The following is a 23,816-nucleotide window of genomic DNA, read 5'->3' as shown; positions in this document are numbered from 1 at the left end:
TTCTCTGTGGAGGAGAGTGGAGAATGGAGGAGGGGTGTACAAGGGGGGGTGACTTGGAGGAGGGGGGGTGTAATAAAGATGTAAAGCGAGCAATTTTAAAAAAAAATTATTTAGAGAGAAGAAAGATATGGACTCAGAGCCTCAAAAGTTTCAGCCCGTGGTTCTCTGCTCTGTGACCTTGAGCCTGAGTCAACGCAACCTCCTCCCCGCCCCCCATGCAGGAGAGATCAGGAGGTAAAAAACAGTCACAGAAAGGGACCAGGACTAGTTTATGCCCACTAAAGGCACACCCTGTCTCTCCTACTCGTTACTACGTACCAGTAATGCTACTGTATTATGGTTGTATCAAGGGTGTAATCTACCGTTGGGGGAAGGGCCCTCACGGTCCAAGTGTCTTTAAGTAGCACCACCCACTGGATACCATCAGGCCTGTCGTGGAGAGGAACACCTCACCAAGAAAGCAGAACACCTCCCTCAAGGATATCTACGTTTCAAGGCACCCCAAGACTGCCTTGGTCCCTCCAGCTTCTCCAGCTGTGACCTCCCGGCCTCACATCCTGCCTTGCTCACAGCAGAACCATTGGCTCGGTTCTTACACAGCATCCCACTGCCTCGTAACATTCAGTCCCAACAGCCTGAAGCCTGTGTCAGCCAGATGCCTCCCCTCGCCAGATCAATGCTCCCCTCTGCACTGCCTCGGCTGGCCTGTCGTTAGCTCACCGCTCTTTTCAACAGAAAGCCTCGTGTCCCGGTAGCAGGAAACACAGTCAGCGCCCCGCTCTCAGCCACAGATCCTCTCAGACATGAGGCACCCCTCGCATCACCAAGCTGAGCCAGGTTCAAAGTCTGAGGAAAGCACGCTGTGAATGCCTCTCATTGCAGTTGAGAGTGAAAAACAAGGCTTGTATTTCCCTCCAGGACGATTCCCTCTGTGGGGTCACGGTCACAGGGTCGGAGGTGCCCGTCGGGAGGGACACTTTCCCCCTTCCGCTTAGACGCTGTCAGCACCCTGCTCTGTAAAGAGGAACTTGGGCAAAATAAAATTTTAAACCAGACTCATGAAGGCTTACGCCTCACTGTTTTCTTTTCGTAACAGCCTGAGTTCTCAAGGGAATACAATCATGCCTGTCTCCTGGTTAGTGACTAACTGGGAGACCATTAACAATCATTGTGCTTTGAAATGCTGAATGGGTCAGTTCCCTCACTTGGGCAGCAGGGGCGCTCTCTGGAACACGACCGAGTCTGTCTCTCTCAGTCCGTTTCCCTGCCGGCGATACTTTCAGGAATCAAATGCGGTATATTTCATTTTAAGTCACTTTTTTTTTTTTCAATTCAGGAAAATGAATGTTGGAGCCAGATAAGAAACTATAGCTTGCTTTCAAGAAGGCTACAAGAAAACTGCACCTTGCATTACTAATCCTTTATCTTCATGTTAACAAAAAGATTACTGACATATTTTTGAATGAAAAGAAAATAAAATAGCAAACGCATCTTAGGAAATGTTTGACTTTCATGCAACACACAAATCAGTTGTTAAATGTTTTTTAAGTGAAAGAAAATGCATAATAAATGTTTCCTTTGGAAGAAAAGAAACCAACTTTGGGGACTAAGAAAGGAACTGGCCCTCACAGAATGCAGGTTGGATGAACTGATTATACCCAGAACTTCTTAATACACATTTTTCTAAAACGTATTTCATCAGCCCAGAGGATTGCTGTTTGGGCAGAGGGGTGCCTCTTTCCTACCAAAACAGGCTGCATAACTAAGAGTTCCCCAAAGAAGAGCCAGAAAGACTGTGTCTAACCATGCAGTCATCCAAAAAGTTAAAGATAGATGCCAGAAGCGAAGTGGATTGTCCATCAATCAACAGCCTTGATCAAACTCAGCAGAAGGTTGGGTCAGGACTACAGTCCTCAGCAGCAGGTGGATCTGAGTTCACCCTCAGCCTGGCCACTCACAAGCACGGTACCTTACCAAGTGTCCTGACCTCTCTGTGCTTCTGGCTCCTCATTTATAAAATGGGCAATAAAATGCCCAACTCACAGAACTGGAGTTAATACTTGTGCTTAGCACAACACCCAATGCTAATCAACACTATGTAAGTGTTTGACCTCATAAATGGGCATCGTAACTGACAGCTACTGATTATGAGTAAAGAAAAGAGATCCTGAGCTGTGGAGTGGAGGACAGAGAGAGGATGAAAGAAACGGGATGAGGCCTCAAAAAGAGGCACTATTGGCAGAATATCGAGACAGTGGAAAGGCTGTCTGGTGGACAGTTCTGTGAGTTTTGTTTTTGCTTTTGAAGTGATGAGAGATGCTTTCATTCCACCTTTGATGTTCTAGTGGTTTTTTGTTGTTGTTGTTGTTGTTGTGTTTTTTTTGGCAACACATTAGTTAACAGCCTGGTGATAAGAGGAAATGTTCCTTCCTACAATCATGGTTCTAAATCCTCCACCATCTGCCTTAAGCTGTGGTGAGAATGTTACACCAGCTTTATAGATGGGGACACCAGGCAGTGAAATATTTAAGAAATATTTTCCCACACTGGTAGGCAAGCAATGGAAGGAGAACAGTCCTGCACAGTCATAAGATCTCATTAGCAAACCTGCATGGCCATCTCTGTTGCTTAAGTTCAGGTGCATGACCTCGCTTAAAACACCTGAGGCAAATAAGCTTAGTCCTGTTTTATAAATGAGGCCCACCTGTTGTCTTAGTCAGTGTTCTGTCGCTGTGAAGAGACATGGCGACCACGGCAACTCTTATAAAGGAAAACACTTAATGGGGGCTGGCTTACACTTTCAGAGACTTGTCCGTTATCATCATGGCGGAAAGCATGGTGGCACACAGGCAGACATGGTGCTGGAGAGTAACTGTGAGTTCTTACATCTACACTGGCACCAGGAAGAGAGCATGGCTTGAGTGTTTTAAGCTTCAAAGCCCACCCCCAGCGACACATTTCCTCCGACAAAGCCACACTTACTCCAAAAAGGCCACACCTAATAGTGCCAGTTTCCACGGTCTCATGGGGGCCATTTTCATTCAAACCACCACACCTGGAACTATAAAACAGCTGTTAACATGCATGTCAAGCATACAGTTGTTCTAAAACTCATTTTCATGAGGCATGTCAGTGCAGACTACACTAGAAATAAAATAACAATGCTAATTATCAAAAGCAGAAGCCACGTGAGCTCCAGGTACAATTTTCGACAACATTTCAATGCTTTGCCCAAGAAGCAGAAAGTGGGAAGGCTTCTGGCATTGTACCCATCACCACACTGCTCTCTGTCAGTTTGATGAGACCCCATGCTCTGTTGAGATGCGTCTATAACAAGGCCCACCCAGTCTTTATCTTGTCCTCTCGTAACTCAGCAGGCTCAAACTTCTTTTACCCCCACTTTCATTAAGCTGTTTTCTTAGATAAGGTCTACAGTTACTAACACAGTTTTCACCTACTGAGAATTTATCATGTTTGTTAATCTGCCGGTGTCTTTTATCAGGATTATGGTTGCATTTATTTATTACGCATCTATGTAAGTACATGTGTGTGTCCACGTGTGCACATGTGCGTGCAGAAGAAAGTGGACAACACGTGTGTTTTTCAGTCCCTCTCCACCTTGCGTTCTTGAGACCGGGTCTCTCACTGAGCCTACAGCTCATCAATTCAGTCAGACACAAGCCCTCAGGACCCTCCTGTTTCCACCTCCCCAGAGCACATGCCACCACACCTAGCATTTTAATGGGTGCAAGACATCAACACCACATCCTCATGTTTAGATAACAAGCACTTTACAGGCCAAGCCATCTCCCGGGACCCCACAAATGAATGTTACTGTTCTAACTTCAGTGTTGTCAAGCTTTGAGCAAATTGTTCCCCTTATCCCTATCCTACCTGTGATTTTGTAGAATGAGGGTTTTTTCCAAAATATTCTCCCACACTGCGTCAGAACTATGTGTACAAGACAAAGTATGTAAATTGGCTCACAAGCTATAATTTTTAATTTTTATAATATTTTTTTTTATTTAGTGAAAGGCAAAGGACAAGTTAAGGGAGTCAGCTCTTTTTTTTCCACCATGTAGGTCAGAAGGTAAAACTCACGTTGCCAGTCTTGGCAGTAAGTGCCTTTATCCACTAAACTGTTTTACCACCCTTCATGATTACTGTCTTGGCTAGGGTTTCTGTTGCTGTGAAAAGACACCACAACCACAGCAACTCTTACAAAGGAAAACATATAATTGGATCTGGCTTACAGTTCAAGGTTTAGTCCATTATCATCACGGCAGAAAGCATGGTGGCATGCAGGCAGACGTGGTGCTGGAGAGGCAGCTGAGAGTTCTGCATCTGGATCAGCAGGAAGAGAGTGAGACACTGGGCTTGGCTTGAGCACCTGAAACTTCAAAGCCCACCTCAGTGACATAATTCCTCCAACAAGGCCATACATACTAATAGTGCCACTCACTTTCTATGAGCCCTTGGGGAAGGGGGGATTCCCACTCAAACCATCACATTCCACTCCCCAGCCTCCATAGGCGTGTAGCCATATTGTAGCCCAACGTCAAAAGTTCCTATAGTCTATCACTGTATCAGCACTGTTTAAAACTCTAAAGTCCCTTCTGAGACTCATGCAATCTCTTAACTGTAATACCCTGTAAAACCAAATTTAAAAAGCAGATCACATACGACCAACATATAATGACACAGAATATGCATTACTATATCAAAAGGGAAGAAAAGAAACATAATGAGGAAATGCTGGACCAAATCAAGACCAAAAACTAGCTGGGCAAACTCCAAATACCACATTTCGTGTCTGATGTCAAAGCACGCTTCCGACTCCTTTCAGCTTTGTTGACTGCAACACACTTCTTTCTCTTGGGTTGGTTCCATTCCCTGTTAGCAGCTCTCCTTGGCAGATATCCCACGGCTCGGGCATCTCCAACATTTTGGGGTCTCTAAGGCAATCCAGTCTTCACCTTCAGAGCTTCACACAATGGCCTCTCTGGGCTTCGATGCAGGGGCACCCCTGTCACAGGCCTGGCCCCAGTGGGCTTTCCTTAGCCACAGAGGGAGATTCCATAAACTCTTTCTTCTATCCTTGACTCTAAAGCCAGAACCGTGTGGCCAAAGCTGCCAAGTTCTGCTGCCTGCTAGGGCTGGAACATGGCCTCCTTGTTCAATCACATCTTCACCAGCTTCCTGTTTTTCACTGCCTAAGCTTGACTATGCTATAGCTGACTCTATAGACCAGGCTGGCCTCAGACTCAGAGATCTGCCAGCCTCTCCACGGCACCTAGCGCTGCTTTAATTCCTTCTCTATGGAAGCTTAGCTGGGTGGTGTCTTGCTCTGACATCAGGCTTTTCTTTAACCTGTCTGTACTTCCTGTTGCTCCATTTCTCCTCAAACTGTATTTTTTTTTCTTCTCAGCTTGCTCCTTTTCATTATAAATCTGCATAAGCGTGGCCACCAATAACAAAGCAACACAGTCAATACTAGCCTATCTGGAAATTTCCTCTGCCAAAGCTGTTAATCCATAACTTTTCAACTTAGCCTCAAGCAGATTTTGTTTTGTTTTGTTTTGTTTTGTTTTGTTTTGTTTTGTTTTTGGACAAAGGCAAAAAGCAACTGAATTCTTCGCCATAATATCACAAGGCCACATACTGATCTTCTTCTCCTCTGAAACCTTCTGAGCCAGGCCCCACAGTTCAAATCACCCTCTGTCTTCCATGTTCCTACTACTGCAGACTATCAATCCCCATTTAAAGCACTCAGCTGCTTTTCCAATCCCAAGTCCCAAAGTCTACATTCCTCCAAACAAACATACGGTCAGGCCTATCACAACAACACCCCAGTCCCTGGTACCAGTTTCTATTGCTATGAAGAGATATCATGACCATGGCAATTCTTATAAAGAAAAACATTTAACTGGAGCAGGCTTACAGTCCAGAGGTTTAGTCCATTATTGTCATGGTGGGAAGCATGGTGGCATGCTGGCAGATGTGGTGCTGGAGTTCTACATCTAGATCAGCAGACAGCAGAAAGAGAGAATGACACTGGGCCTGGCTTGAGCATCTGAAACCTCAAAGCCTACCTCAGTAACATACTTCCTCCAACAAGGCCACACCCACTCCAACAAGACCACACCTCCTAATAGTGCCACTCCCTATGGGCCTATGGGAGCCATTTTTATTCCAACCACCACAATTACCTTTTAAATATATGTCATGTTCCAGTCAGCAACAGCACTGGGTAGACTGGGGCTAGAGGTGGGGACTGATCTGAGATACCAACAGGCCACTTTTGCCTATTGTCTAATAGGCCAGAAGACAGAACAGATTGAAATGCTAGAGAGGGACTGAGTCTAGCACTTCACCCATCACAGGTCTAATTTTGCTCTCAACATCTATTACTTCCTTCAAAGGAAGCTACAGTGATCCATTCAGGGTCCAGAACAGGTTAAGCGACATCTTCTGTGGGTGGGAATGCGGAATATTAAAGCTCAATTAACTGGGAGTCCTCCTCCCCTAGACAAGAAAGAAATCTTGTCAGGGTCAAAAAAGACCACAGTCGCTTCCCCTGTCTCTTCCTTCCTCACCAGTTCAGCTGGAAAAGAAGTCAAGCCCAAGCCTGCTCAGCATATCTTAGCCACACCAGTCTCTCAGAACCTCTTCAACCTTCCTCTTTCAAGGGTCAACCAGAGGAGAATAGAAATTCCACAATTTTATCCCTTGAAAGAGAAAGGAGAACCTGTTTAGGCCTTAGGCCCACACAAGATGTTTTGCTTAGACTCCTCCAGTGGGTACAGAAGCTGTTATGCTGCACTGAGAAACAGGGCTAGCTGGACTTGGGCATATACGGTTCAGATCTTAACTTCCAACATCTGTCACCAAGCTCGAACCCACATCAACAAACTAAGGCTTAAATCTTGCCAAACAGTAGAATATACTCACACATTGGCAGGCACACACACAAGCAGATGATAGATAGATAGATAGATAGATAGATAGATAGATAGATACATACATACATACATACATACATACATACATAGTAGACAAATTTGGATAGATGATAGATACATACATAGATGATAGATGTGAATAGATGATAGAGAGATGAATTTATATGATAGATGATAGATTGACTGATTGATTGATTGATTGATTGATTGATGTTCTCCCTAGTCTTCCCAATAGGTTACCAGGGGCAAGATCATGTTTTCAAAACCATAGAAGTAGCCCTTCAGGCTCCTTCGCTGCCTGTGTGGAGGCTGGTGATTTCCCCAACCTGGTTTTACAACCCTGGGGGGGGGGGAAACGTTTAAGAGAGGAGCAGCTAATCTTCCTTCCTAACAGTTCAGATGATGTTATCATCTTCATCCTCTCCTTACAGAGACATTCCCAAGGAATCCTCAGGGTATTCACCATTCAAACTTACTGTTGGGTAAAGGTTCAGAGGCCCTTTAATTCTGATTAAATAATCAGTAAATTCCAAGCAGATGACAAGAACAGGGGAAAAAAAACAAACAAACAAACATGCTACTCGTAAGGAAGGCACTTAATGAAAAGAGCCCTCTTGAGAAAAATAATAATAAAACAGGATGCAGGCTGCAGAGACCAGAAAGTTCTGCATAACAAAGAGACCTGACACAGCCGCTTGGCCAGGACCTTCCTCTGGAGACACCCTTACTTACTCCTGTGGTCCTGAGGGGCTGTCAATCACAGGCTATTCCCTCCTGTCCTTTCTCCCCATCCCCAGTGACCCCAGCACTCAGCCTGACAATGAGAGACCCTCCCCACCCACCACCCCATCAGTGATTGGTTTAGAGACAGGCGTATGACTCGGATCAGACCAATTAGAGTCTTGCTGGGACTTTTCCAGTATAGTCAGGCTAGAAAAGAAGATGCTTTTTGTTTGGGGGGGGGGGTGGAAGTGAGACTGGAAGGTCCAGGGCCCACTGTCCTTGCATCGGTGGGACAGGCTTGTCTGTTATGGGGATGAAAAGGATGAAATAAAGAAAAAGAAGTAACTCTAAAAAACGCTTCAAAGGAAGTCCAGGTAGCAACTGTAGGTCAGCCAGGCTCTAAATTAAATGGGTCAATAAATTTCCTATCTGTTTAAGCCAAAATGACTGCGGCTTCCTCTCCAGCCCCTTCCAATGGAAAGACCACTGACACACAAGGCCCTTTCTGCTACTGTGCAGAGATGGACTTGTCAAGGCAAAAAAAAAAGAAAGAAAGAAAAAAAAAGAAAAAAGAAAAAAAAATCCCACATCCAAGAAATTTTCTAGATGCAATGTCCTATCGAAGTAGCAATAAACTATGTTTGCAGATGTCCAATACAATTCACCTAAATATCTTACTGTCATCCGTTATTCTTCACTAATGAGTTCTGGGATGAGATTTAAGGCTGCCTAAAATCAGAGAAAAAAAAATTAGAAAGAATTCTGCCAGATCCCCAATTGACCTTCTGTGGGGAAACTTAAAGGAACCAAATGTGCCAGGAAGCTACACAAATTGTTCCAGTTTAGATTTAAATGGTCTCCTCAAAGTCCACATATTAAAGGCTTGGCCACCCACTCTTTGGTGTAGTAAGCTATTGACTGCTGAAAGACCCATTACGAGTAGGAGCTAGGGGAAGAAAGGTAGGTCACTGTTCCTTGAGAAAGATGTGGGATCCTTCTCTTTCCTCCTTTACTTCCTTGTGAAGCGAGCAGTTTCCTCAGGGACAGCTCCCAGCCGCAATGACATGCCTTTCCCTGGGCCCAAAGTAGAAATGCCAAGTAATCCTGGCCAAAATGTCCAAGTCCTCTATCAAAATCAGTCTCTCTTCCTGCCTTTCTCTCCTCACAGGTGTGTTGCCACTTTGCAGGAAGCTTGTAATGAACATGTTAGAATTCAGAATAAAGTGAAAATGCCAAATTGCCAGAATCTCCTAAGGAGGAAACAGCCTCAGGCCCTGACTTCTAAGAAGCCCGAAATCTACCTTATCAGAAAGGCTCAAACCTACAGAAAGAAGAAGAGACATTCTTCAAGTTCATGAAGTTTCTATAACCTGAAATTAGAACTAAGAAAAGACAATGCATGGAAGAAAAGTACAGGCCAAGCTCGCTTATAAACAAAGGTAAAAAGAATAAATAAAATATCGACAAAGAGAATCAAGAAAAGTAAAACATTACTCATGGCTAAGGAGAGTTTATTCCAGTATACAAGGATATCCTAACAGTCTTTTTTTTTTTTAATGTTATCTAGCCAGTTGTGATGGGAAACACCTATATTCCCAGCATTCAGAAAGCTGAAGCAGAAGGGTCATGAATTCAAGGCTAGCTATACACTGAGACTCTCATCTCAGAAAATAAATGAATGAATGAATAAAAGTCTAACACCTTTGCCACAAAGATATACAAACAACAATAAGCTCATTTTTAAATTGCTTCACATTACTAATCATCAGAGAAATGCAATTTTGAACCACGGAGATATCATTTGATACTCACGAAAATGATTAAATTTAAAGACTGGTAACAAGCATTGGCAAGCATGTGGATTGGCTAGATTTCTCCAGTTTTGCTGATGATGATCAAAGTGGATAGAAAAAGAAACACTACGAAAGACTGTTTCTTACTAAATGAAAACCCAAGCTTCAATGGCCAAAGTTATATTTTATGCCACAGTTACATAACTAATAAAACAATTACTACAAAATGATGCTAGGGAGATGACTCAGTCAATAAAGTGCTTGTCGTGAAAACATGATGTCCTGAGTTCATTCCCCAAAAAAGCCATGCAGGGTGGCATGTATTTCTTCTAATCGCCAGAACCAGGTAGACTGAGACAGGCAGATCCCTCAGGCTCACCTGTCAGCCATCACAGCCCAATCAGTGAGCCCCAGGACAATGAGAGACCTCGTCTCAAAAAAACAAGATGGCTAGATCCAGAGAGAAACTGCACAAGGTTGATCTCTGGCCCCTACATGCATGCATGCACACTAACACATACACCTACATGAACATACACATACACACTGATAAAGCAGTACTATATACCCATAAATAATCTTCCCAGAATGTATACCCATGCGGTTATTGATAGACCGTATATAAAGTATGTGCATTGTTAGTTGAAAAAAAAACAGGAGACTAACTCAAAAACCTACTTAAACAGGGGCTGTGGAGATGGTTCATTTGGTAAACTGCCTGCCACACACTTAAGGACATACGTTCAAATCCTCAGCACCCACCTGGGAGCTGAGCAGTGGCGCTCTTCTGTAATCGACAGTGCTGGGGAGCAGGAGACAAGAAGATCCTCAGAGCTCATTGGCCAGTCAGACTAACCAAGTCAGTGCGTTCCAGGCTCAGTGAGATACTCTGTCTAAAAAAATAACGCATAGAGCAGTGGAGGAAGGCAGCCAACACTGACCACTGGCTTCCGCACCGATACACACAGGCACCACAAACAAACATCCCCCAACAGACAATACATATATGTATTTCCAAAGAGGAAGCTAAAATGGCTATCATAAATATGTGAGGTGAAACCCAGGCTCATTAGTAGGAAGGAAAAATCAAAACAATAAACTGTATCAAGTCATCAAGGTGTCAATAGGACACGTGGGGATGATGCCATTCTATGTTGGATAAACAGCTGTGCAAACAGCTGGGGCTGTCAGAGCACACTTCTGCTTCCATTTGTTTCTGTCTGAGTAGAGCAACAAATGTGTTAAACGTAGTATTTAAGACATTAGGGCTCGGGAAATGTGACCCCAAACATTAGACATTTAAGCTAAAGGGAAAAAAAAATAATCTGTGTGACCTCATTTTCCTACTTTTCTCCTAGAGAGTTACAAGTGAACTGCCTGTCCCTGAAGGGGAAGTAGGTGGCACAGAAAGCTGAGGAACTGGGCAAACGGTCCTCACCAAGCCTCCCCCGTCATTTATCACCTTTAGATGATGCCCCTTGATCCTCTCAGATTTTGACACTACTCTGCAGTCTTCCCCAAACATAAGACGGAAAGGCAGTTTCTCCCTTTTCTCTGACCCTTTGCTTCTGAAGGCGCTCAGGTTGAAGAAGAAGAGGAAGAGGAGGAGGAGGAGGAAAAAGAAAGAAAGGAAAAGTTATAGTAAGTAAATATGTGTGCTTCTCTCACTTATCCGTGCTGGGTGGTTTTATTGCTGTCATCTTTGAACTTTGTAGTAGATGAGAAAAGATATGTCTTCTCCCAAACTAATTATAGCTTGTTGGATAGTCAAGGATCATGAGGTTGGAGGCAAAATTGAGGTTTGGCCATCAAGGGCTCTCTCTCTCTCTCTCTCTCTCTCTCTCTCTCTCTCTCTCTCTCTGTAGTGAGGAATACAAAGAGTAAAATTTGAAGAGCTGAAATGAAACAAGGGAAGGCAGCTAACAGTGGCAATATGCTTATAGAAGGTAAAGGCTCCTAAAATAATTTTATGCCAAGCCCTCACTGCAACAGAAGGTGGGGACATAGAATTGAGCTTTCGGACACTCTGATCCCAAGGACTTCATGGTTACTATCTGAACCAGCAGCTTACCCCAATAACACAAACCTAGGCAATGTTCCCAGGCCTCTCCACTTATCCCTGAGAAGGCATGTTAGGCATTTGACCCTAATTACTCCCCTGTTAGATTTTTTTAAATCACACACATTCTGTACACCCTTGGGGTAACATCGAATATCTGTACATCATGCATAAGTGGGATTTTTGCCCCCTCCCCCCAATCAATTTGCTCCCTGCAATACCCTTGATGTGAAGTGGTTGTCATTAGAAAGGTTTTCTTGCTGGAGAGATGGCTCAGAGGTTAAGAGCACTCACTGTTCTTCCAAAGGTCCTGAGTTCAATTCCCAGCAACCACATGGTGGCTCACAACCATCTGGTGTGCAGGCAGAATGTTGTATAAATAATAAATAAATCTTTTTTAAAAATTGTTTGTTTTTTTTTTTTAAAGAAAGAAAGGTTGTCTTGTCCTCGGAACTAGAATCAGTAAGGAAAATTACGTTAGATTTCTATGGAGCAAACAGAACAAGCAAGCCAAGAAGAGATGGACGCGTCATCTTCTGGCTCTCCTCCCTGTGCATGGTGGCGCTCGCTCGCCCCTAGTGTCGGCTAACAGAACTGCAGGAGTGTGGCAGGAAAGACCCAGTGAACTCTAACATCATAATCGTGTTTTTCACCAAAATCTGGCTCTCACAGGTCTCTCCCAGCTTCAAGCTCATTCTGAAATAAACATCCCACCCAGCTCTATCGGCCCAGAAGATGCGCTCATACATTCTGGCTCACTGTTACGACTACAGAATAAAAATCAGCTTTATTTCCACAATTTTTTTTTCTAAACTTAAATGTGATTTTTTTTTTCATTTACATTATCTCAAAATCCAGATACAGAGGTGTAGGGGTGAGGATAGGGTGCCCATCTGAAATTCTCTTTTCTGGAGAGAAACAAGTTCGTGAGGCAAATCTCTGAGGGCTGGGTTGTTGGAACAGAGAAGCCAAGCGTCAGGCTCCAAAGTACCCAGCGGCTTTATTCAATTGACTCTGTTCAGACAGGCGGATGTCATGACAGTGGCTACAATAGCAGTTGCTGTCATCCTAGCAACCTCTGACATAAATGATGCTAATGTCCCTATTTTACAGATGTTTAAAAAAAAAAAAATGAGGCTTGGTCTAGTAAGCCCTTGTCCAATCCCCCAGGAGCTAATGAGCTAATGAGGATGGTAGATTTGCTGCTCAAATCTAACTTTGCCTAACCACAAAGCCCACATGGCTGAGGCACCATGTCTCCCCTTGTGCAGACAGAGCTTCTGTTGAAAATGAGAGCGTTAACTTGTCAAGTAGAAATATTTCTGCAAAGATACAAACAGTGTCGCTCAACTTTCTGGTCTTTTGAAAAATTTGCACAACAGTTCCATCCTTCTTAACCCAAGCAGGTTGGAAAAGCCACTGTGAAGATTTGTTTTCAAATCTGAGACTCACTCCAAGGGTGGGGGGTGGGGGGCTGTGCTTGAGCTCAGCAGACAATGAAAGATCACCCCGTTCTCTACCCACTAACAACTGGCACTCAGGACTCTGTGTCAACCTCCCAGCTCCAGCCAGCTAAAAAGGCTCTCTTCTCTGCATGAAACCACACAGAAGCAATTTCTTTCCTCATTGGAAATGGTGATGCTGAGGGGACAGAGTCACATCACACATGGGCAGGCTGCCACTCCAGGGGACAGAAGTGCCTTCCTAACTGGCTCAGCTGCCATCTTTTAGGCTGCTGTGTAAGCAGGGAGAATGGTGCCTGTGCTATCCCTGTCTCCAGTGGGATCGAGGGTGCCCCAGATCCCTGCCTTCCTGGAGAGAAGGGTCTTCGGAGAAGGGGTGGGGGGAAGGCTCTCCCTTGAAACCTTCGCTGCTGAGCTCCATGGGTGGGTTAGCACTTCACAGATTTATGCGGTTTCTTGGGTAGGGAGGCTGACTCGAAGATAATGTAAGTTCGGCTGTGATCGGTTAGAGCTAAATCCGCACCCCTAAGCAGAATCTCAGGCCAATAATTTTGAGAAGAAGACACAATAGAGCCGTGTGCTAACCCCCCTCCCAACCCCATAAATAATGGAATTGCACCTCTCTTATCCGCCAGCCAAGCATCCTCGGCCATCCGGAGTATCTGAAAACACAACAGTGTTTCCAACAGTCACCCTGCTCTGGCAGAAATTAGAAAACCGGGGAGGACCCAGAAGGGAAAAGTTATAGAAGGACTGCCACGATTGGTGGGTGTGCAATGAAAGGAGCCTCTTCATAGGTAGCAGATGACTCTAAACCTCAAGTGCAATTCAGAGCAAAAAGAAGGAAAGAGGATGAAAACAAGAATCCGTAAACCCCACATCCTAGAGAAACATATTGCCACCAACACTGTCTGCAGTGTGAGCCGAAGAGGGAAGCCGCGTGCATGGTTTTCAGTGTGACTCTCCTCTAACAGCTAGCCATGCTATAAACAGAAAGAGCCAGGTAACATTAACTCAACGGTTTCTGTTAAACTTACTGGGGTTTGTGTCTTCTTTTACGTACTTCAAGTCTCCAAAACACAAAACGTATGTTACATTTTACAGCCCAGCCAATTCAAGTGACCTTGGCAGTGGCCAGATTCTGGTCAGAGATTCGAAGCCTTGGTATCAAGGGAGTCATGAGGTGTGATGCCCAGCACAGCAGCATGCCATCCAAATGCCCACCAAAAAGTAAAGAGTCTGTCTTAGTACGCTGAAAACTGTAACACCGTGAATTCATATGAATGAGCTGGATGGAAATCCAGCAGGAGGTTACCACTCAAGTCACAATCTCAGGACCAAACCTTCTTCCCGTGCAGACTTTAGGTGATGACCTAAAAAAACAGCCATGTCACTTTTTAAAACCAGTATGTGTAATGTGCCTAAAATAAGTCATGCAGAAGGAATGTATCCAGCTTCCAAAAGTGGTTAAATCTGGAGAAAGTTAAAGAGGGAAGGAGATTAAAAAAAAAAAAAAAAGGTTTCAGAACTTTACAAGGAGACCCCAATTGAATCTCTAATGCCTTGTGTATTTAAAACCTAGTCGGCAAAGAAATCACAGCAAAAGGCTAATGTTGTTAACCAAATGTTATGTTAATGTTGGTATGAAAAGGCCATTAGCTTACTCTTAAGTTCTTTTATGGAAGACTGGTGTATTTCATGGAGGGAAAGAAAAGGAAAAGAAAAGAAGAAAAGGAGTATGGTGAGACAACAGGAGCTTGTCTCCTGTAGAGAGTGGCACCTAGCAGGCATTCGCTGATGACCCAAGTGTCATTTCACCCCACCCTAGGCACTGTAGGACATTCTGGGGTGAGGCACCCATGAGCACCCTCAAATGCAAACCTGGTAGAAAGGAAAATATCCTTGTTTTCAAACACTCCATCAAGGCGGAAGACCGCTCGGCTTTCTTTGAGATGCCGTTCTAAACAGTTCACACAGGACTTGGAGCAGGTCAGGGGATTAGCCATCAGCTCTCTGAAACCCAGGCTGAGCAGCTCCCGGTGTGGCAATGGCTGACGTGATGCAGCACGTTTTCGTGTGGTTCAGGCAGCCAGGCCCTGGTTTCACCCTCCCTGCTGGCTGCATCTGCTCCTTCACTTTAGACCCGGCACACCCTTGCCCAGTGCTTGCTCCTGCCTCTTCCCCTCCCCTCGGAGTCCCTCAGACTCTCCACGCAGCCGGGGCTCCGCGTATTCAGCATCTCCACAGATCTGAAGCTTTCACTGTTCGTCTCCTTGTTCTCGTTTATTACGGTGCCTCAAAACACAGACGCCCTGAAGTCCCTGCTCCCAGCACTGCTAACCACAGGACACCCATTTATCTCTAACCTTGCTTATTGTCTGTGCCCTGCCCTTCTCTAGATAAAAACAGTTTCCACGACTCCATGGAAACAGCTTCTGATGTTAAACACCATCGGAGATTAATTGTTCAGCGGGGCCTCTGTTGTTTAAGCTTAAGCAATTACCTGTATTATACTAACACAACTTTTTTTTCAGACTTTCACCATAAGAAGGGGGGAAATAAAAATAACACATATGAATAAAAATACGCTAACCATTTAGCTGACAGGTGATGAAGCACGTTCTGGTGTGGCCACGGGAAGCTCTCTAGGTGTCCCGACTCAGGTTTTTTAAGGCCTTTAGGACTACCTATGCATGATTGTTTCCAGGCTGAACTCCTCTGCTTTAGATGGGATATTCTCCATCCCAGCCTTGACATAGCAAGTTTTTAGATTCCTGGGCTTTTAAAAAAAATTTTTTTTTCAAGATAAACTCTTGTCTTACTTAATTTTTATTTCAAAAATCTCAAAACATCTTGTTACGGACCACAGAATTTCTTAATTTATTTTAATGAAGGCTGGCGTTTCAGCTATTTATAAATATGTACTACTAGGAAGGAGGAGGGAAGATTTAATTTTCTGCCATTAGGCAGAGAGCTTGGAGGCCGCTCTTCTCAAGTCCCGAGACTGGGAGCTCTTTTGCCTCCTGGCACTGCCAGATTTGCCCAAACGAACAGAGATGCTCAAAGCTGCTCTCACTCGTTAGAGGAGCAAAAAACAACTCTGGCCCTCCATAGCTCGTAGACAGGAAATCAGGCTTCATCTTTGCCCGAGGAGCAGGCAGGGGAGGAAATGTCCTGCGCTCTTAGGATGGAAAACTGCACAGGCTGTGTTCAGTCAGAGCTGAAGGGAGATGGTGCCTCAAGGGAAGGGGCCTGTTCACTCACAAACGCCTGCTGGAGGCCAACACAGGGATCCTCCAGAGGACAGGTTTTTCAGTTCTTTCCTAAGGTCCCTTAAAGCAGACTCCAGTTAAATAGTGGGTAGACTGTGTTCTGTCCTGGCATTTGAACACCTTACTAACAAGCCAAGACTGTAAACGAATCTCTAACCTGTCGGCGAGTTCACCCTTTCTTCTTTTTCTCCTTGCCCTCTCCTGAGGTCTTCCCTTTTGCGACCTAGTTCACTGCTCCTTGAGTAAATACCATAATTGTGTCTTTGGTGCCCTCCTGTGGTCATTTCGTTACTATACCGGCACCTGCCCAACGTTGTAGAAGAGAGCGAATCCCCCAAACAAGAAACCAGCCGCTCTAAGGCTGAAAAGTCATGAACAGATTCATTTGGATGTATTTCTACAGAATTAATTTATCCATTAATTTCCCCCTAACGATTCAACTATGCTCAGCCAGTTCCTGAAATCTCAGTGGCTGGCGCTGAGGGTGTAGCTCAGCTGAAGGGGCATTTGCCTGCCGAGCAGCGTCCAGAAAACCCTGGGTCAGCCTGAACACCACAAGCAGTGAGGAGAGGGTCCTCAAAGACCCCGTCAAAGCACTTGCCTAGGTTTGAATTTGCTTCTGAAGTTTAGACTTCAGGTCACCATGCATGGGACCCTCCCGTTGCAGAGGCCTGTGTGTGCCCGAGGATAGATGCGGCCCGCGGGAATTTGAAATTAAGTCTCCAGAAGTTCAACTAGACACACATACTCTTAAGAAAGAAAAGTCGCTGATGTGAGAGTCGGTCATACGGAAAGGCTAAGTGTCCAGGGCTAGAAAAAGATCTTAACGCCGTCCCAGTGATCAGGAGAGTTTAAATATTTTCCCAGGTGATCGCCCTTTACCTCTGGAGATTGCCAGCTTGGGGGAGGGCGGTTCTTTCTTCTCCACTCTGTTGCTGTCCATCTCGCTTCTCCGCGGTGCCCTCATTTGTAAATTTTCTCCGGCCCAGACAGCTAGTAGCTTTCTTTTTCGTTTCAATAAATTTATTGCTTTAAAAAAAAAAAAAAAAAAAAAAGCCAGCACAGTGGCGGCCCACGCCTGTAATCCCAGCACTCGAGAGGCAGAGACAGGTGGAGCTCTGTGAGTTCGAGGCCAGCCTGGTCTACAGAGCGAATTCCAGGACAGCCAGGGCTACACAGAGAAACCCTGTCCCGAAAAATAAAAGGGAGGGAAAAGAAAACCTCCACACAGCGACTGCCAGGACAGGCAGAGCGCATGTGAGGAATGAGACAGTAAATGTTCTCATTCGACCCGACCGCCACTGCTCCTTCCTGCTGACTACGGCCACTGTGGGACCAGATACTAATGTCACTGAAGAGTCCAACTCTTAGAGAAGCCATTTCAAAGAGACGGGAAAGGGAACCAGTCGCCAGCGTAAGCCTGGCTCAAACACAACTTTCGCCTCCAGCCCATGACAGCACGTTGTCCAATCAAGACGGCCCTCATTGGCGTGACGGGAGGACTGCTGGGAAGGGGGACTCCCACAGCCCTTCGTTTTAGAAAGACCCTCTGTTACTGCTACCCTGGACACTCACTCTCTAGGCAGAACGCTAAGTAGACTTAGGGATTGAGTGAGTTAGTGCAAAGAGTCACCCTAGACTATCAAAGAAAGAAACCAAGTTGACGGCACTTGCGGGATAAACCTGGCACCCGCCCTCCTCCACCCCATCACCACCCTCCTCCATCCCATCACCACCCTCCACACCTTCTCATTGGAACTTCAGGCCCTCCGTGGTTTCCAGTACCACGCCCTCACAATTTCTTGTAAGGCATTGTTTCCCAGTTTTACCCTACGTTTTAAAAGTTCCCAGCCCCTCCCTAAGCCAGGGTAAGCCAAGCATTCTGAAGAACCTTGGAGATGGGTCCTTTTGAGCGGCATTCCAGGCGAGGCCCTCAGGCATGCTTGGAACGTTTGAGGACCACCCGTTGGAAGCCACGTTGATTCCTGTACTCACAATAACTGAGCAACAGTGGGGCTGAGGAGGTAAACCAGTCAGTAACGGAGGTGGAATCCTCTATGCCAACATGAAAAGGGCCGGCCCAGGAGCCCGTCTGAAACACGGGGGTGGGAGGGAAAGCTGGAGCTTTCTGCAAGCCTCTCTAGCCAATGAGTTAGCTCCGGGCTCACTGGGAAATCGTGTCAATTAGGTGGTAAGTGAGGAGGACACCTGCCTTTGATCTCTGGCCTCCACACATGTGGGTGCACACATGTGTATACACACACACACATACACATACACAGTTGAGGTCAGCTCCAAAGGGTCGTCTTGGCTTCTCCTCTCCCTCTTGGATGCGTTCACACATTAAAAGCTAATGTTACATGAGAATCAGGTAGGAGAAAGAAGCTCTGGTGTACTGTGGCATAATAGGGAGAATAGAAATAACAAAGTGCCATAGATTTCAAACACCTAAAACAGAGGACTTCGGGCGTCTTCACCAGAAAGTGTTTTTACTTGATATAAGTGATGGAAGAGACTGGCATGTTTAACCTGGTTTGGACATCAAATAACACATAAAAGCATATAATAACATATACAAGTATCAAAGCATCATACGGTACCCCATAAGTGTATATAATTTTTATGTGTTTATGCGTCCGTCTAAAAAGTAATTTTAGGCGGTGGTGGTGCACGCCTTTAATCCCAGCACTTGGGAGGCAAAAGGCGGGTGGATCTCTGTGAGTTCAAGAACAGCCTGATCTACAGAGCGAGTTCCAGGACAGCCAAGGCTATCTCAAAAAAAAAAAAAAAAACCAAAGTAATTTTAAATTAAAAAGGAAAAAGCTAATGGTCGCTGATAGTTGAATGAAGATAAAGCTGATATAACAAACTTGTATAGACAGGAATAAATTATCTAATAATTGTATAACTGAAACGAATCCGTTGAAATGAAAAGATTTCAGAGATGGATAGATGTGGGTGTTCATGCTAGAGACATTGTTTGGTGGCTTTGGGATATGTGGAGAGATGTTTAACCCTAACACTTCAGTGAAAGTAATGCCATTTATTTTCCAAATCATTTCTGAGGATTAAGTGGCCAGAAGAGGGCATCAGATCCCAATATAGAGGGTTGTGAGCCACCATGTGGTTGCTGGTAATTTAACTCAGAACCTGTTGAAAAGTAGAGGTCTGATGCTCTTTGGGTGGATGACACCTAAATGAACATCTGTACAAAGTCCCAATTTATTTCTAATATCAGAGATCAGACCTCTACTCTTGCCTGATGCGTCTAAAACAAAAAGGGGGAACTGTAGAGAGCTGCGGAATGCTATGCCTTAAAGATAGAGCTGGTTTCCGCCTTCCACCTTCCCGATGGTGAGTGCTCTCTGTCACGAACAACTCCACATTTGGCTAAGGCCAAGGATCTGGCTTGCTTCCATGTATGTGGACCTATCTGCATTGCCCCCGTGGCACGCCTGGGTTGGCTACCCAGAGGCTATTTAAGCTGTGGGCTGGCTTTCCCCGGGGTCCGAGGATTGTTCAATGTTCCTGAATAAACTGCATTGAAAAAAAAAAATTAAAAAAAAAAAGAATACATTTATGAAGTTTTCTTACTATATAAAATTAAATACATTTCTATAATTAAAAAAAAAAAGACTGATATTTCAGTCCCAGTACCTAAAAAAAAAAAAAAAAGAAAAAAAGAAAAGTAGACAGTGCTTTAACCACTGAGCCATCTCTCCAGCCCTAGGCAAGAAATGTTTAAGTCATTGTAGGATGATCCTTAGCTCTAAAACTCTCCAATAAATACCTGTTCCCTTCCCAGCCCTTAAGAAGAGTGGTCAATTTGTGGCACGTTTGCACTGCGTCTGCCTAACTGAACTGAAGCTTCCGACCATAAAATCTCCTTTTCTGCGGGATCCCAAGTGAATGGAGAACCTACAGGTTTTTCTGTAGATTTGGAAGATGGAAAGGAAGCAGCCTTTCTATGAGATCATGACTGCAACAGCCACGTCATGTTCAGAAGACAGCATTTCATGGCAGACCTTTCATTGTCCAGCTCTTATGGTCTTTCCATTCTCTTCAGCAATGTTCCCTGAGCTTTGGTGGTAGGAGGTGATTAATGCAGATTTCCCCTACACTGAATGTTTTTAATGTTCAGATACATAATGTGTGGACTCAGAGTTATCATGAAATGTAGACATAGTTTCATCATTTATGACAAATACACCACCCTTGGGGAGAGGAGAATGGCTGAAACTATATACGTGTAAGTCCGGGATACCTCGGAAATTTCTATACTTTCCAGTCCCTTTTTATCTGAATCTAAATTGCTCTATTATTTCTTATTTTAAAAGTATCTAGTAAATCCACTTGTCACAGAAAAAAAAAACAGAAAAAGTATAACAGAAGGCATAAAAAGAAAACCAAAAATAAAAGGTAGATTAAAACTACCAATGTATAAACTGTTATATTAAACACAATATATTTTATGTTAATTCTATATGAACATGTAGTTCTTTAAATACACCAATTAAAAGACAGCAAACTGACAGAGTGGATCAACTGCATGCTGTCTTCAAGAAACTCACTTCCAAAGAAAGGATGTTGGCTGACTAAAACTAAAAGGGTATAATAGCCATATATCCTGCAAGATATTCAGAAAATCAAAATAACTACATTAATATCAGAAAAAGACCATAAACTAAAAGAAAAATACTAGAAACAGAAAAGGGACATTATTCAATGATAAAAAGGGAATGATAAAATGAGAAGAATAGTCATTCTAAATGTATACATACTGAACAACAAAGCTACAGAATATGTGCATCAAAAATAAAGCAGAAGGCTGAGGAGCTAGCCTAGCCAGGAAAATACATAAGTCCTCTCTGCTCAAGTAAAGTGATGTCATCAAAGTACATGCTTGTAATCCCAGCAGCCAAGGAGACAGAGACATATAGGCCCTGGGCTTTTGGGCTAGCCAGCCAACCCTAATCAGCCAGCTCCAGGTCCTTGTGAGAGACCCTGTCTTTAAAAAGGATTCCTGGAGGCTGGAGAAATGGCTCATCAGTTAAGAGAATGTTCTGTTCTTAGAAAGAAGCCATGTTCAGTTTCCAGTGCCCACATGGAGGCACTCAACTGTCCATTAACTCTGCTTCCAGGGGATCTGATGACCTCTTCCAGCCTCCGCTGGCACCAGGCACCCAAGTGGAGTGTCTACATCCATGCAGGCAAATACTCTTACACATAAAATAAAAATAAATAGATAAGTAAATAACAGCTCCCGGAGAATGTTCCCCAAGGTTGACTTTTGACCTTCACAGCATACACATACGTGCTCCCACAGACCACACACAAACATGCACTTCACCAAATGTACACACAAAATAAATAAGTGAGAAACACATAAATCTACAGCAACTAAACAGAAGATAAGATACAAAACAATAACATTGGGGGAGGGAGCTACAGCTGGAAGACAAAGTGAATAAGCTGTAATTAATAAAAATTAAATGATAACAATAACATATTCTTCTAACAGAATCTAATCAATATTTACAAAACTTTCAACCCAACAACAGAACATATATATTTTCAAGTGTTCATGGTACATAGACCAAGACAGACAATGTTCTGAACTACACACACACACACACACACACACACACACACACACACCAAACTAAAAACAATTAAAATCAGGCTGGTGGGATGGCTCAGTGGGTAAAGGTGATTGTCACCAAGCATGATAATCTAACCAGTCCCCACCAAGCACCCACATGGAGGAAGGGAAGAAAAACTCTCCCAATTTGTCCTCTGGCCTCCAAATGCTTACCGCACCATGAGCTAGCATGAGCTCGCACACGCACGTGCGCGCACACACACAAATAAGGAAAAAAAGAATTACTTGAAGAATACTTTCTATAACCACAGTGGAATCAACTAAAGTTCAGTAACAGAATGTAGTGGGAAAATCTTCTGGCAGCACAATTCAAAAAAGCTCTCGAATCAGAGATGAAGTATTGAAAGAAAGCCAAAGAAAAATTAAGTTAAAAGAAAAAAAAGAGTGTATTCTATATCCTAATTTATAAGCTACTCAGTGCTTAGAGGAAAGTTTGTAGCACAAATGTGTGTACTAGAAAAAAAAAAAGAAAAAGAAAAAGAAAGAAAATTCTCGAATCAATAATCTAAGCTTCAAGCTCGAGGAACCCAAAAAGGATAATGAAAACAAACCCAAAAAAGGGAGCAGAAAGAGAAACTATTAAAGATAAGAACAAAAATCAATAAATTTGAAGCAGAGAAAAATCGAAGAAATATAGCTGGTCTTTTGAAAAGGTCAATGAAACTGGCAAATCTCTAATACACCAACAGGAAGAAAGGATTCCCAGCTCACCAGCATCACTAATTAAACAGGCAGTACTGTCTGTGACCGTGATAATAAACCAAGAAAATAACAGACACTAAGAACAACTCCACACAAGCATCTGATACTTGGTAAAATGTCCCACTTCTACGAGACATAAAACAGTTATAATTCACCCAGTGAAAAGTAAGTCGTTCATGTAGCCTCATATGTACTTATTTTGACACTTCCAAAAAGAAAAAAAACAAAAACAAAAAACAAAGAAAAAAAAACAGATGTAGGTACTTCATTGAATAATCCTACCAAATGTTTAAAGAAGAATGAATACCAGTTACACACAATCACTTGTAGACGTGAAATAGAGAACTTCCCAGTTCATTCTATAAAGCTACTATTAATACCACAAGGCCATACCCAGGCAGAGACAACACAGAAAAAGAGAGAATGGCAGAGGGGGAGAGAGAGAGAGGCAGAGGGAGAAGGGGGAGGAAGAAAGAGAGAGTCAAACCAGACTTTAGCCCACATTGTGAAAAATGGAAAACCTGTAAGCTACTATCGGAAAATAACATTCAGAGCCAAGTCCCTACCTACTGTCCCTCATCGCTCTGGCTGCTCCAAGGTGTCAGGTGTTAGAAAGCCATTTTTTAGCAGCTTAGAACCAAGCTAATACGAACTAGTCGGGGGAAAAACAGAAGGTAGAAATATGATGTTTTCTCTAGTCATTATCCGGTGCCTCATGAACCAGCTAATGACTGTCGTGGGCTGGATTGAGCCTGCAGCTTTCAAAGTGTTCACTGTCCACTGATCAAGCGGGGTTTTCTTTTCCCCTGGGACAGCCGAGAGACTAGGGTGTGTGTTCTTTGAAAGAGTGAGGGTCTTGGGGTGCTGGGCCATGCAGCCAGGACACAGACCCAGGCTTACATTAGCAGTGCCTCCCACAGGTAAGACATCCCACAGCTCAGACACTGAGGCCTAACAACGGTACTGCAAGACACCCGAACTCATATTGAAAGATAAAAACCCCAAAATTTTAGTATGTTTATCCTATATTATATGTCTAATATCCACTTATGAGTAAGTATATACCCTGTGTGTCTTTCTGCTTCTGGTATAGCTCACTCAGGATGACCTTTTCCAGTTCCCACCATTTACCTGCAAATTTCATGATTTCCTTGTTTTTTATTGCTGAGTAATATTCCAT

The sequence above is a fragment of the Meriones unguiculatus genome, chromosome 6 (assembly GCF_030254825.1).
Source record: "Meriones unguiculatus strain TT.TT164.6M chromosome 6, Bangor_MerUng_6.1, whole genome shotgun sequence".
Taxonomy (NCBI): Eukaryota; Metazoa; Chordata; class Mammalia; order Rodentia; family Muridae; genus Meriones; species Meriones unguiculatus.
This window is presented reverse-complemented; position numbering follows the sequence as displayed.